Here is a 12,881-nt window from a genome sequence, read left to right as displayed (position 1 = left end):
TGCCATAGTGGCACACAGGAGGCGGAAAGGTGTATAGGGGCTGAGTCTACCCTCTGGCACTGTCGGACAAACGCATTTAATGTGCTGCCGACATGCCCCTCTTGCTTTATCAGGGACGACAAGGAAGCTCATCCCAGCTGTCGCCGCCTCGCCTGGCTCTGACGCGCGTCCGAGCTGACGAGGCGTTGTAGTGCCACGTTGGCTGGCTGCTGGGCTGGCGTGGTGGCGGAGTCTTCACGGAGATCTGCATGCCACCACGCAGGTGCTTGCTGCGTCTGTGTGGAGGCCGCACGCTGCCATGCAGATGCCTGCCCAGCTGGTTGAGCTAGCAGCTCCATGGGAGCGGCGGTGGAGTGTTGGCAGACATGGGCCTGGCTACGGCCCCGCAGATGTCCTCAGCAAGGGTCTTGTCAGGGGCCCGTCAAGTCTCTTGACGTGGCACCACGGTCGTCCCCGGCAAGGATCTTGCTGGGGATCTCGTGGATTTCCTTGGCAAGGATCTTGCCAAGGGTCATCATCTTCTGGTCCTCATCTGATCTTGTGTATTTATGATCTCCACAAAGATCTGCATGCCACCAAGGAGGTGCCTCCCGAGCCTTGGTTCCAATTTAGTTGATGGTGTTGGAACCCCTAGGGCTCAAGGGTGGCGCGCTCTGCTGGCGTCAGGCAAGTTGCCCCGTCAAGGATCTTGCCGGTGTTGCGGAAGCTGCCCCGGCAAAGGTCTTGCCGGGGGAGTCCACCTCGCCCTTTTGCTCTGCCTCTGGTCTTGGTGTTGCTTCGGTTGTCTTGTGCTCCGGCTTCCCTCCTCTTCCCTACTCAGTGCGGCCGTAGGTGTGGCTCTGACTTCCCATGCACAAGTAAAGGGGTGCAAAGGAGGGCCCCTACTTTTGTACACCGTCACTGGTTGAACTTGCCTCGACCATCATCGACCCCTACTATGAAAATATGAAGCGGGATGCAACAAATGACTTCCCATATCTTGGCACGGGGCCTGGATGCGGCAACTGGATGAACCTCACCTCAGGTTCGCGACCAAGAGTGTGTACACATGCTACGTGTGCACATGTAGATCGTCGACATGAGGAAGTGCCTCCTTCCTGAAATCGACAAGGTCGGATCGAGCCACCAGCAGAGTAGTGGGGGCATGTGTCCCAAGAAGTAGCTGATGGTTAGATGATCATTTATCCTAGTTAATTATGCATGTAATATATAGTTTAATTTGGTGTAATTGGAGATCATTGTTATCATGGCTTATGTGAGTGCTATTCCGTTTACCTTATATCAAGAAATTATGAATGATACTGCTCCTACCGAGATATAAGATATTGATGTTACAATTAAGCTTTCTAAAAGAGATACAATTACACCACTTGGGATTGTTAGAGATGTTGATGTATTGTGTGGGAAAATTAAATATCATACTAATTTTCTAGTTCTTGGTTCCCCACAAGATGATTTTTGTCCCATTATATTTGGTAGACCTTTCCTGAATACGGTTAATGCTAAGATTGATTGCACTAAGGAAAACTATCAGTGTTAACTTTGGTGATGTGTCTCATGAGTTTAATTTCTCCAAATTCCGTAGACAACCTCGTGCTTGTAAGGATGAAATTATTGGTCTTGCTTCTATTGTCGTTCCTCCTACTAACCTTTTAGAATAATATTTGCTAGACCATGAAAATGATAAGCATATGAATGAAAGAAATGAAATAGATGAGATATTCTTCAAACAACAACCTATTCTTAAACACAATTTACCTATGGAAACTCTTGGAGGTCCTCCACTACCTAAGGGTGACCCTGTGTTTGAATTAAAACAATTGCCTAACACACTAATATATGCTTATCTTGATGACTAGAAGATATATCCTATTGTTATTAGTGCTAACCTTTCAAAGCATGAAGAAAAGATATTATTAAAAACTCTGAGAAAGCACTGTGCCACTATTGGATATACTCTCGATAATCTTAAGGGCATTAGTCCCACTCTATGCCAGCGGAAAATTAATATGGAGCCTGATGCTAAAAGAGTTGTTGATCACCAGCGACGATTAAATCCTAAGATGAAGGAAGTGGTAAGAAATGAAATATTAAAGCTCCTAGAAGTAGGTATAATCTATCCTATCGCTGAGAGTAGACAGGTAAGTCATGTTCATTGTGTTCCTAAGAAGGGAGGTATTACTGTTGTCCCAAATGATAAGAATGAACTTATTCCATAAAGAATTATAACATGTTATAGGATGGTAATTGATTTTAGAAAATTAAACAAAGCCGGTAGGAAGGATCTTTACACCTTACCATTTATTGTTCAAATGCTAGAAAGGTTATCAAAGCATACACATTTCTGTTTTCTAGCTGGATACTCCGGTTTTTCCCAAATACTAGTGTCACTGTAGGATCAAGGAAAAAACTACTTTCACATGCCCTTTTGGTACTTTTGCTTGTAGACGTATGCCTTTTCATTTATGCAATATAACTGCTACCTTTCAAAGATGTATGACTTCTATATTCTTTAACTTTTGTGAAATGACTGTTGAGGTTTTCATGGACGATTATTCCATTTATGGAACTTCTTTTTATAATTGCTTAAGCAACCTTGATCGAGATTTGTAGACTTGTGAAGAAACTAATCTTGTCTTGGATTGGGAGAAGTGCAACTTTATGGTGAGCGAATGTACCATCTTGGGGCATAAATTTTTTGAAAGAGGTATTTAAGTTGATAAAGCAAAAGTTGATGCAATTGAGAAAATGCCATGTCCTAAAGATATCAAAAGTATAAGAAGTTTCCTTGGTCATGCGGGTTTCTATAGATATTTATTAAAGACTTCTCTAAAATTTCTAGGCCTCTTACTAATCTCTTGTAAGAAGATGTTCCATTTGTTTTTGATAATGATTGTATAGAAGCCATTGAAACACTTAAAAAAGCCTTAATCTCTGCACCCATTGTTCGACCACCTGATAGGAACTTACCTTTTGAAATCATGTGTGATGCTAGTGATTATGTTGTTGGTGTTGTTCTAGGACAAAGAGTTCATAAGAAATTAAAGGTTATCCATTATGCTAGCCAACCTCTAGGCAGTGCTAAAAGAAATTGTGCTACTGTTGAGAACGAATTTTTAGCAGTCGTGTTTGCTTGTGATAAATTCAGATCTCACATAGTTGACTCTAAAGTAATTGTTCACACAAATCATGCTTCTATTAAATACCTTATAGAAAGGAAAGATGCTAAACCTAAACTCATTAGGTGGGTTCTTTTGTTACAAGAATTTGACTTGCATATTACTGATAGGAACAGAGTTATGAATCCCGTAGCTGATAACTTGTCTAGGTTAGAAAATATTCTTGATGAGGCACTGCATATTAATGATAGTTTTCCTAATGAACAACTACCTGTCATAATACTTCTCGTAATACTCCTTGGCATGTAGACTATGCTAATTAGTAGAATGCCCGTGCGTTGCCACGAGCTCTTGAAATATTTTGCAAGAGTTATATAAAAACAATGCATGTTAAATTTCACACGTACAGACAAGATAAAACGGACATAATTAATTAATAATTGAAGTCCACTTCACTTGCAATGCCCACGAACTTGGTTTTCTTAGGGGCAGACATGTTTGATACGATGACTGTAATATCTCTAGGGGTGCAAACATAGACTGTCGACATGATACAAAAATGAGCCAAATTAGTTGAATACAAAAGGTACTATGACAAAGCAAAGATCGATAATAATATTGAAAAAATACCTTATGCGATAACATTTAAGTTGGCTTTTTTTGGTTTGTTATGAGATATCAATGTTTCCACATAATTATGTTGTAAAAAAACTCGTGAATTTTTGGCCCCTTTCAACGACGTCGCTTCGGAACCCTTGTCGATGGTTCTTTTGTGTGCATCTCCAAAATCCATATATATGTCTCATATATTCTAAAAAAATAATATATAAAAAACACACCTTTTGTATTATCATGTTTAACATACATACAAAGAATGATTAGCTATATGCACCTCTTCTCATGGTGTTTCAGTCCGGTTTGTCATCATTAGATTAGTGCGTATGTCGGAACGCGTCACTTTCTATCTCTGATGAAATATAAACGATATTTTCTATTGCATCATATAAACATATATAATGTATAACAATAAAAGTGAAACTAACACAACTGTTTTATTTTGTAAAAAGAACACCTTTTCACATTATTAAAAAAAGATGTTGCATTTCTCTCATGGAAAACAACCAACAATAATGTTCATATATAAATAAGTAGCCATCTAAAATTTCTTAAATCGTTTTAAATTATTTATTTAGGCTATCGAAATTTTTCCAACATGCAAGCAAACCAACATAAACCAAGTATATTTGGTTTCTTCTCTCAATATTTGTTGTGATACTCTCAATATATCTAAAAAGTATATAAAAATATTTATTTGTATGAACCATGTTTAATATATATATATATATATATATATGCTTTATTTTTTGTGAGGTATATATATACTTTAATTATCTATCTATTTTAAAAGAGAAAACATTCCCGATACAAGGCCCAAATTAACTATCCAGCACGGCTCAACCAGCACCCAATCTACCCCTAAAAAGGAAATCCAAAAAAGAAGTTTCTTTCGTTCAGCACCGAACGGAATGCAACCTTATCTCCCCCAATACTCTCTCCTCTCCTCTCCACTCACTCAACCTATCTCGCGCCTCTCCCAGTCTCCCCTCCCCCGCCGCATTTGCCGCGCATGTTGAAAAGCTCATGTCGCAACCGCGCGACTCTACCCGCCGAACACCGCATCCGTCGCATGCATCGGCGGTTGCCGCGCGAGGAAGGTCACCACTGGTCCCACGACAGCCTCAGCTGGAGGAGGAAAATAGGTCCATAGTGATGGACGCTCAAGTAAGAGGAGCGTCCCCAATAGTGGCGGCCTCGAGCACGGGGATAAGTGCAGGTTGGGGATGCAGGAGAGGTGCAACACGGGGTTTGGAGGTCTGACGAGCTGGGTGCAGCGCGACCGACAGTGACGGACGCAGGGACGCATTGATCCGGGCATGGGTGCTCAATCCGGTCCCGTTCAGGCCGGATCCGCGGCGGTGCTCATCTCCGGCGAGGTGGCCTGTGACTCGCGGGACAACGGCGGTGCAAGACCATGGGAGGAGCTCATCACATGCGGCTGGGGCGCGAGGTCTTATTGGCTTCGGTTGCCGGTGGCTTGATGTAGGGGTGGCCAGGGTCCGGCGCCATGCAGGCTCTTCGAGGATGAGGAAGCAGACGGCGATGACAACTTTGAGGCTGGCGGGGGTGTTGTCTCTGCGTTTGATGGTCGTTGTGAATGCCGTGGGCTCCAACGCGAACGCCATTGGCTCTCTTCCCTACAGGTAATTCCCCTAAATTGTACCCCTTGAAATTGCCATGATTATCCCAGGGAGAGGTACAACCTTTTTCTTTTTGAGATTTAGAGTAGTAAAGCTACTCTGCTGAAACAACAAATTCAGAGATCATAAGCGGGCGAGGCAGTCCAGTACGTTCGCAATCCTCTCCCGGTCTTCCGAATTCCTGGACAACGCTGCAAGCCCATCAGCAAGGGCATTGCACAATCTCCACACACTTCTGATACTATGATCTGAGAAGTTTGTCAGTGCTTGCTTGATGTTTCTTGGAAGTCCATAGCAGGGGGAGAGGGACTTCTTCCCTGTCATCATTTCCTTAATCCGAATTTGGCAGTCAAGTTCCAAAATCACGGCCCCCTATAGATCCTCGAGAGTGCATCCAACAAAATAAGGGCTGCTTTTGCTTCGTCCTCCTCAACACTATGGCTAGGTGACGTATTCTAACAGATAGAAATAACAACATGACCTCTGCTGTCCCTTGCAATAGCACCTGCAGAATGTTCACCCATTTACTCCAAGTATGAGGCTACAGAATTTAGTTTGATTGATCCCAAGGCCGGGCCCGTCCAGTGCAAGTGCTTCGTGGTGGGGCAGCGGGGCTGCTGTACCACAATGGCACCCACACCTTTTCCTGATTCATGACCACCACTCATTGCCGCTTATTTAAATTCTTCAAAATACCTCACAAGAACTACACAGATTCCATAATAGATTCTTGGCCCGCACTGCGAATGCAGTCCTCATGCAGGCACAACCTTTTTTGTGGTATTCATACAAATCACTTTGTATATACTTTGCAGATTGCTTGGCAATTTTTGTTGGTCGATAACCACCATTCTTTGATTGGGCATGTGTTGGTACAGAATAACAATAAGGTTATAGAGACTCGACTCAAAAATATCTATTCTTTGATTGGGCAGTACCTCCAGACTAAAAATTATGGCGATGGACAATGTTCTCTAAACTGAACTGAAAACCCCCCACCAATTTTTAGCCATGAACATTTTGCCAAAGAACCAAGTCATACTATAATGTATACACCCAAACTTGCAACTTGCTTCTTCCTTCCTCTATCACCTCGTTGAAGGAGATGTTAAAAGCACTCATTTAGCAAAGTTTTCTTCCTGGACAAACGCATCAGGTTAACATCAGAAATGAGAATTTTCTAAGAATCTTGAACCTTGCCCACTCTTTAATGTATTGTCTATTAGGTAGTAGAGCCACCAAAGTTCCTGAAACTAATGGTAGCAAAAAAAGATAAGCATCAGTTTCGCCTTCACAAAGAGCATGTTCGTACTACTATCATGTCTATAGATGGCTACTACAACAATCTGTAGTCATAGGAATAGGAAAAAAGACTTAAAACCCGATTGAGCCAAAAAGCACATGCTCAGATTATAGCCTTGCCCAAAGATACATGGTCATACCATATATAATTTCATTCACACAAAAAAGACCATATATAATTTCTGTGAAGAGTTTGCACATGTACCTATAATATTGATATTCTGATTACATTATGCATACCATTCGTCCAGTGGTTGTTAATATGCTTATCTAGCACGTCTAGTTTTCCTTATGCACTGTCATATACTATCCATAGAAATGACAAATAAACATACTTAATTCTTGCTGCAATTACTTCAACATACATGTTTTACATGCCAAAAGGAGGACCAGAAGACTCGGTGCATGTCACAAACTCACCATGATGTGTCTAGACCATTGTGATGCTATTATTCCTAATGACTGATAGGCACTGGTCTCCATTCGCTCGCATCCATCTCTAACCTAGACACCATTGGCACCGATAGAGGCTGTTGCAGGCACAAAAACCATGTCGCAACACCACCAAAAGCGCACGGGGTTCAAATAAAGAACACAAACCATATATGTCACTCGTTGGCTAGATGTAAGCAATCAACTGATAGTTTCTTTCTTTTTGTGGTGGTAATGGTGCGATAGATTTGAACTTGGAGGAGGCGTTCTCTCCTTTTCCATTCCATCTCCTTGTCTGCTTCCATCTGCTCCCTCCTGCACTACTCGCCACACAATGGGGTGTTCCCTCTGCTCAAACAAAACATACTGTAGCATTGAACAGGTTAGAACACATGACATGGATAACCACCTCACTATTTAGTAAAAAATTACATCTGGATCTTGATCCAGGTCAAACAAATGGACACAAAGACAAAAACAAGACGCAAATTATAGTCCAAAAATTTGGATCGCCAACCCAACAATTGAAGCTGATTTTAGAAGAGGGAAAGAGGAGAGGGGCACTCACCTGCACGACATCGGTCTAGTGGAGGCTGACACAGGTCCTCGTGCCAACGCCGGGGACACCAACTATTGTCTATTTCCTTTTTAATGAAGGCATTTGGGGGTGGGGGATTGTTTTTAGTTCAATGGAGGGGTTGGGTATCAGATGTTTCGGAAAGTACTGATTCTGTCCAGATATGTTGGGAGAGAATGGATGTGTCAATGGAAAAAATTGGCAACTTCGGGATCAGACGAGGGGAAAATCAGAGGGTAGGAGGCCTATCAATGGATCGATGGGGTGGGAGGGAACGAACCAACTAATGAACGATGTATGAACTGCTCCATTATGAGTAGAGATTACATTGTTGCTAAATTTATACCACGTAGTTCACATACCAACAAAAGTAAAAGTTCTTATTTGATTTAAGACATTACTTTCGGGATGACCCACATCTTTATAAAGGAGTAGATGGTATCATTGGACATTGTATAGCTGAGAATGAATAGGAATAAGTCCTACAGAAGTGTCACTCCGAGGCTTACGGAGGAGACCATGCGGGAGACAGAACTGCACAGAAGGTATTACAATCTGGTTTTTATTGGCCTACTCTTCTCAAAGATGCACGTACGTTTGTTCTATCTTGTGACGAATGTCAAAGAATTGGAAATACTGGTAGATGTCAGGAAATGCCTATGAATTATTCACTTGTTATGGAGCCATTCAATGTATGGATTTGACTATATGGGACCTTTTCCTTCCTCTAACGGGTATACACATATTTTCATTGTTGTTGATTATGTTACTAAGTAGTAGAAGAAATTCTAACTTGTCATGATGATCATAATACTTCCATTAAAATGCTTAAAGAAGTTATTTTCCTGAGGTTTGGAGTCCCTAGATATTTAATGACTAATGGTGGTTCACATTTTATTCATGGTGCTTTCCGTAAATTGCTTGTTAAATATGATGTCAATCATATAATTGCATCCCCCTATCATCCTCTATCTAGTGGTCAAGTTTACTTGAGTAATGAGAAATAGAGTTAATTTTGCAAAAGAACGTCAATAGATCTAGGAAGAATTGGTCTAAGAAACTAGATGATGCTCTTCGGGCTTATAGAACTGCTTATAAAAATCCTATGGGTATGTCTCCGTATAAAATGGTTTATGGAAAAGAATTACTATGATTTTAAACTTTCCGGTGAAAAGAGGTTGTTTGATATTAGCTCAGTTGATGAATGGAGAACCCAAGCCTACGAAAAATGCTAAAGTGTTTAAAGAAAATGTTAGAAGATGGCACGACAAAAGAATAGAAAAACATGAATTTAATGTAGGTGGCCATGTATTGTTATATTATTATTTAAGATCTTTTGTATGAAAACTTTTCTCCAAATGGGAAGGACCCTACATTTAGTGAAGAAGTTTATTGGTCCCATGCTATCAAGATCAACAACGCCAAAGGCACAAACCCGAGGGTGGTGAATGGGCCAAGAATTAAGTATTACATCTCAGGTATGCCTATAAATATTGACTAATATTATTCATTCCATAACATCGAAGCAGTACATAAAGGAAACTTTTCAGAATGTTCCAGAACCTTAAAAGGGAAGAGGTATGTGATACGGTAAGTAAACCTACTCCAGAAGTTCCATAAAAGCAATTTTACTCTATTTTGGAGTTTAAAAAAATTAGGAAAATAATAAGTAGTCTGGAAAGTGCACGAGTAGGCGACAAGCCTAAGGGGCGTGCCCTACCCCCTGGGCACGCCTCTTGAGCTTGTGGAGCCCTCGTGTACTCCCCGGACTCTATTTTCTTCTAGACTACTTGTTTTGCACGGTAAAAATTCATAATATAAACTCCCGAAGGTTTTGAGCACCATGTCACAAATAATATCCCATGTTCTTGTTTTGAACTACTTTCTGACAAGTCTAGATCGCCATGACGACATGAAGTTTATTTAAGGACAAGTTCTACGAGAAGGTCATCGACCCCTACCTTTCGGAGGTGATGAAACACCCTCAAACCATTGAGATACGCAAGGGGTTGCTTCACATTCGGGATGTCCAAGGGCCAAAGAAGACCAAAAGCGTGAAGACTAGGCTCAAAGCACTAGAGCAGGAGATCTTAAGGTGTCAAGGGATGGTGGAACGCAGACTTAACGCCAACCCCTCTATGATTACGGAATTCACCCATGATCACAAGTTGGACAACGATAATATTGGATAGGCCATATGCAAGCTTCATGAGCCAATTGAGCACCTCCAAGCCAGATCTATGACCTACAAAACCAAAACTGTGAGTATGAGTCTAGAATTAAGAGGATGAGTTTAGCTGCAAATTTTCAGTATTCTAGAGACACTCTCATCCTTCTATAACGGGGAGCCTATGCCAGAAGACAAGCATCTCACATCATCAACTTCATCACCACCACTTCCTAAGGAGGAGACTTGAGTACATGGGTATGGGCACTCCCCTTGGCTTGTGCCAAGCTTGGGGGAGGTGCCCCGGTATCGTATCACTAGTTTTATCTTTATCATCTATTTTTAGTTTGATCATTTTGGTTAAATCATGATCTAGTAGAATAAAAGTTTTACTATGATCTAGCCTTTTAAGTTTTTGCTTCGTGATCTATCTATGTAACCGAGTATGATATATATATATATATATATATATATATATATATATATATATATATATATATATATATAATAAACATTAGTTTTGGGTTGAGTGCTTTGCTTTCTAGCTTTGATCTTAGAGATGAAAAAGAATAAAAAGTTAAAATATTATATAATAATCTTATGGACAGTGATGACTTCACATATAAGAAGTATAATGCATGAAATTTATTGAAGGTTGACAAACATAGTTTTGGTCGTTGTTGCAATTAATATGAAGTAATAAAGAAAGTGAGGTTTCACATATAAATACACTATCTTGGACATCTTTTATTGTTGTGAGCACTCATTAAAATATTATATTCTAATAAGTTGATGTTAGACAATAAAGACAACATAATGAGTTATGTTTACTTACATCCGAATAGAAGCTATATTGTCATGGATCCTTCAACATGTGGAGCTTCCTTATTATCTCATGCTAGCCAAAAATTATGCACCAAGTAGAGATACTACTTGTGCATCTAGAATCTTTAAAACCCAGTTTTTTCATAAGAGTCTACTATACCTAGCTATGGGTTGAGTATGATCCTTCAAGTAAGTTGTCATCGGTGCAAAGCAATAAAAATTGCCCTCTAAATATGTATTATCTTTTAGTGTGAGGAAAATAAGCTTTGTGCGAACTTGTGATGGGAAAAAAATAAAAGCGACGGAATGCATAATAAAGGTCGCTATCACAAGTGGCAATATAATGTGATGTTGATTTGCATTAAGATTTTGTGCATCCAAATAAAAAGCAAACGACAACCTCTGCTTCCCTCCGCGAAGGTCCTATCTTTTATTTTAATTATCTACATTCAAGAAAGGTTCATAGTGATCTTCAGCATTCCTTTTATTTTTCTCCCTTTTGGCAAGCATCTTATCTTGGCGAAAGATCTAGAGACACATATCTAGTCGGATGTAGGTGATCATGAGTTATTATTGCTAACACTACCCTTTAGGTAAATGGTTGGGAGGCAAAATTATAATCCCCCATCTTTCTATGTGTCTGATTGAAGCTCTTATCCCATAAGTATTGTGTGAATGTTAGCAATTGTGAAAGACTAAATGATGGTTGAGTATGTGAACTTGCTAGATAAAAGGTTCTTACATGGACTCTTTCTGACATTATGACAAATTACAATTGCATCAATGACTGAGATCATAGTTGCTAGTTTTCAATGAAGTTTACGATTCATACTTTACCTTCAGAATGAATTATCACTTTAGCATAAGAATTTATATGACAGTATATTGTTGTTCTAATGATGATCATGATGCCCTCATGTGCGTATTTTGTTTTATCGACACCTCTATATCTAAACATGTTGTCATGATTATCGATTTCGGCTTTCGCTTGAGGACAAGTGAGGTCTAAGCTTGGAAGAGTTGATACGTCCATTTTGCCTCATGTGTTTATGTGGATATTTATTACATTATGGGCTGTTATTACACTTTATGATGCAATTCTAATGCCCTTCTCTTATTTTGCAAGATTTACATGAAAAGGAGAATGCCGGTAGCTGGAATTCTGGACCGGAAAGGAGCAAATCTGAGATCCCTATTCTGCACAACTCCAAATGTCCTGAAACTTTATTGAGAATTATTTTGGAATATAAAAAAATATTGGGTGAAGAAATACAAGGAGGGGACCCACCAGGTGGCCACAAGCCCGGGGGAGTGCCCTACCCCCAAGGCACGCCCCCCGGGCTTGTGGGCCCCCTGACTAGCCTCCGGTGCCCATCTTCTACTATATGAAGGGTTTTTACCTAGAAAAAAATAAGAGGAAGGCTTTTAGGATGAAGCGACGTCGTCTCAAGGCGGAACCTGGGTAGAAGCAATCTAGGTCTCCGGCGGAGCGATTCTACTGGGGAAACTTTCGTCCGAGAGGGGGAAATCGAAGCCATCGTCGTCACCATCTTCACTAGCACCATATCCACTCAAACTCTAGTTCAGCTCTTGTATTGAATCTTTGTCTCAAAACTTTAGATTGGTACCTGTGGGTTGCCAGTACTGTAGATTACTCCTTGTAGCTGATGCTAGTTGGTTTATTTGGTGGAATATCATATGTTTAGATTCTTAATGCCATTTGATACCCTATGATCTTGAACATGAATATGTCTTGTGAGTAGTTACTTTTGTTCCTGAGGACATGGGAGAAGTCTTGTTATAAGTAATCATGTGAAGTTGGTATTCGTTCGATATTTTGATGAGATGTATGTTTTTATTTCCTCTAGTGGTGTTATGAGAATGTCGACTACATGACACTTCTCCATGATTTGGGCTTAGGGGAAGGCGTTGGGAAGTAGCAAGTAGATGATGGGTTGCTAGAGTGACAGAAGCTTGAACCCTAGTTTATGTGTTGCTTCGTAAGGGGCTGATTTGGATCCACATATTTAATGGTATGGTTAAATTTATCTTAGCTCTTCCTTTTGTAGTTACAAATGCTTGTCACAGGGGTTAATCGTAAGTGGGAGGCTTGTCTAAGTAAGGACATCACCCAAGCATCGGTCCACCGACATATCAAATTATCAATGTAGCGAACACGAATCATATGAGCATGATGACTA

General features: G+C 40.5%; 1 long non-coding RNA gene across 1 annotated transcript; it reads left to right on the top strand.

The window, feature by feature from the left end:
• Positions 1 to 4,653: 4,653 nt before the first annotated feature.
• On the top strand, positions 4,654 to 12,427 carry LOC123188553 (uncharacterized). Its single transcript, XR_006494804.1, has 2 exons — positions 4,654 to 5,380; positions 11,807 to 12,427. It is a non-coding gene; the product is annotated as an uncharacterized lncRNA (long non-coding RNA).
• The last annotated feature ends 454 nt before the right edge of the window (positions 12,428 to 12,881 follow it).

Source organism: Triticum aestivum, chromosome 2A, assembly GCF_018294505.1.
Source record: "Triticum aestivum cultivar Chinese Spring chromosome 2A, IWGSC CS RefSeq v2.1, whole genome shotgun sequence".
NCBI lineage: Eukaryota > Viridiplantae > Streptophyta > Magnoliopsida > Poales > Poaceae > Triticum > Triticum aestivum.
Note: the sequence above shows the minus strand (reverse complement) of the source record. Positions and strands in the feature narration are given on the sequence as shown.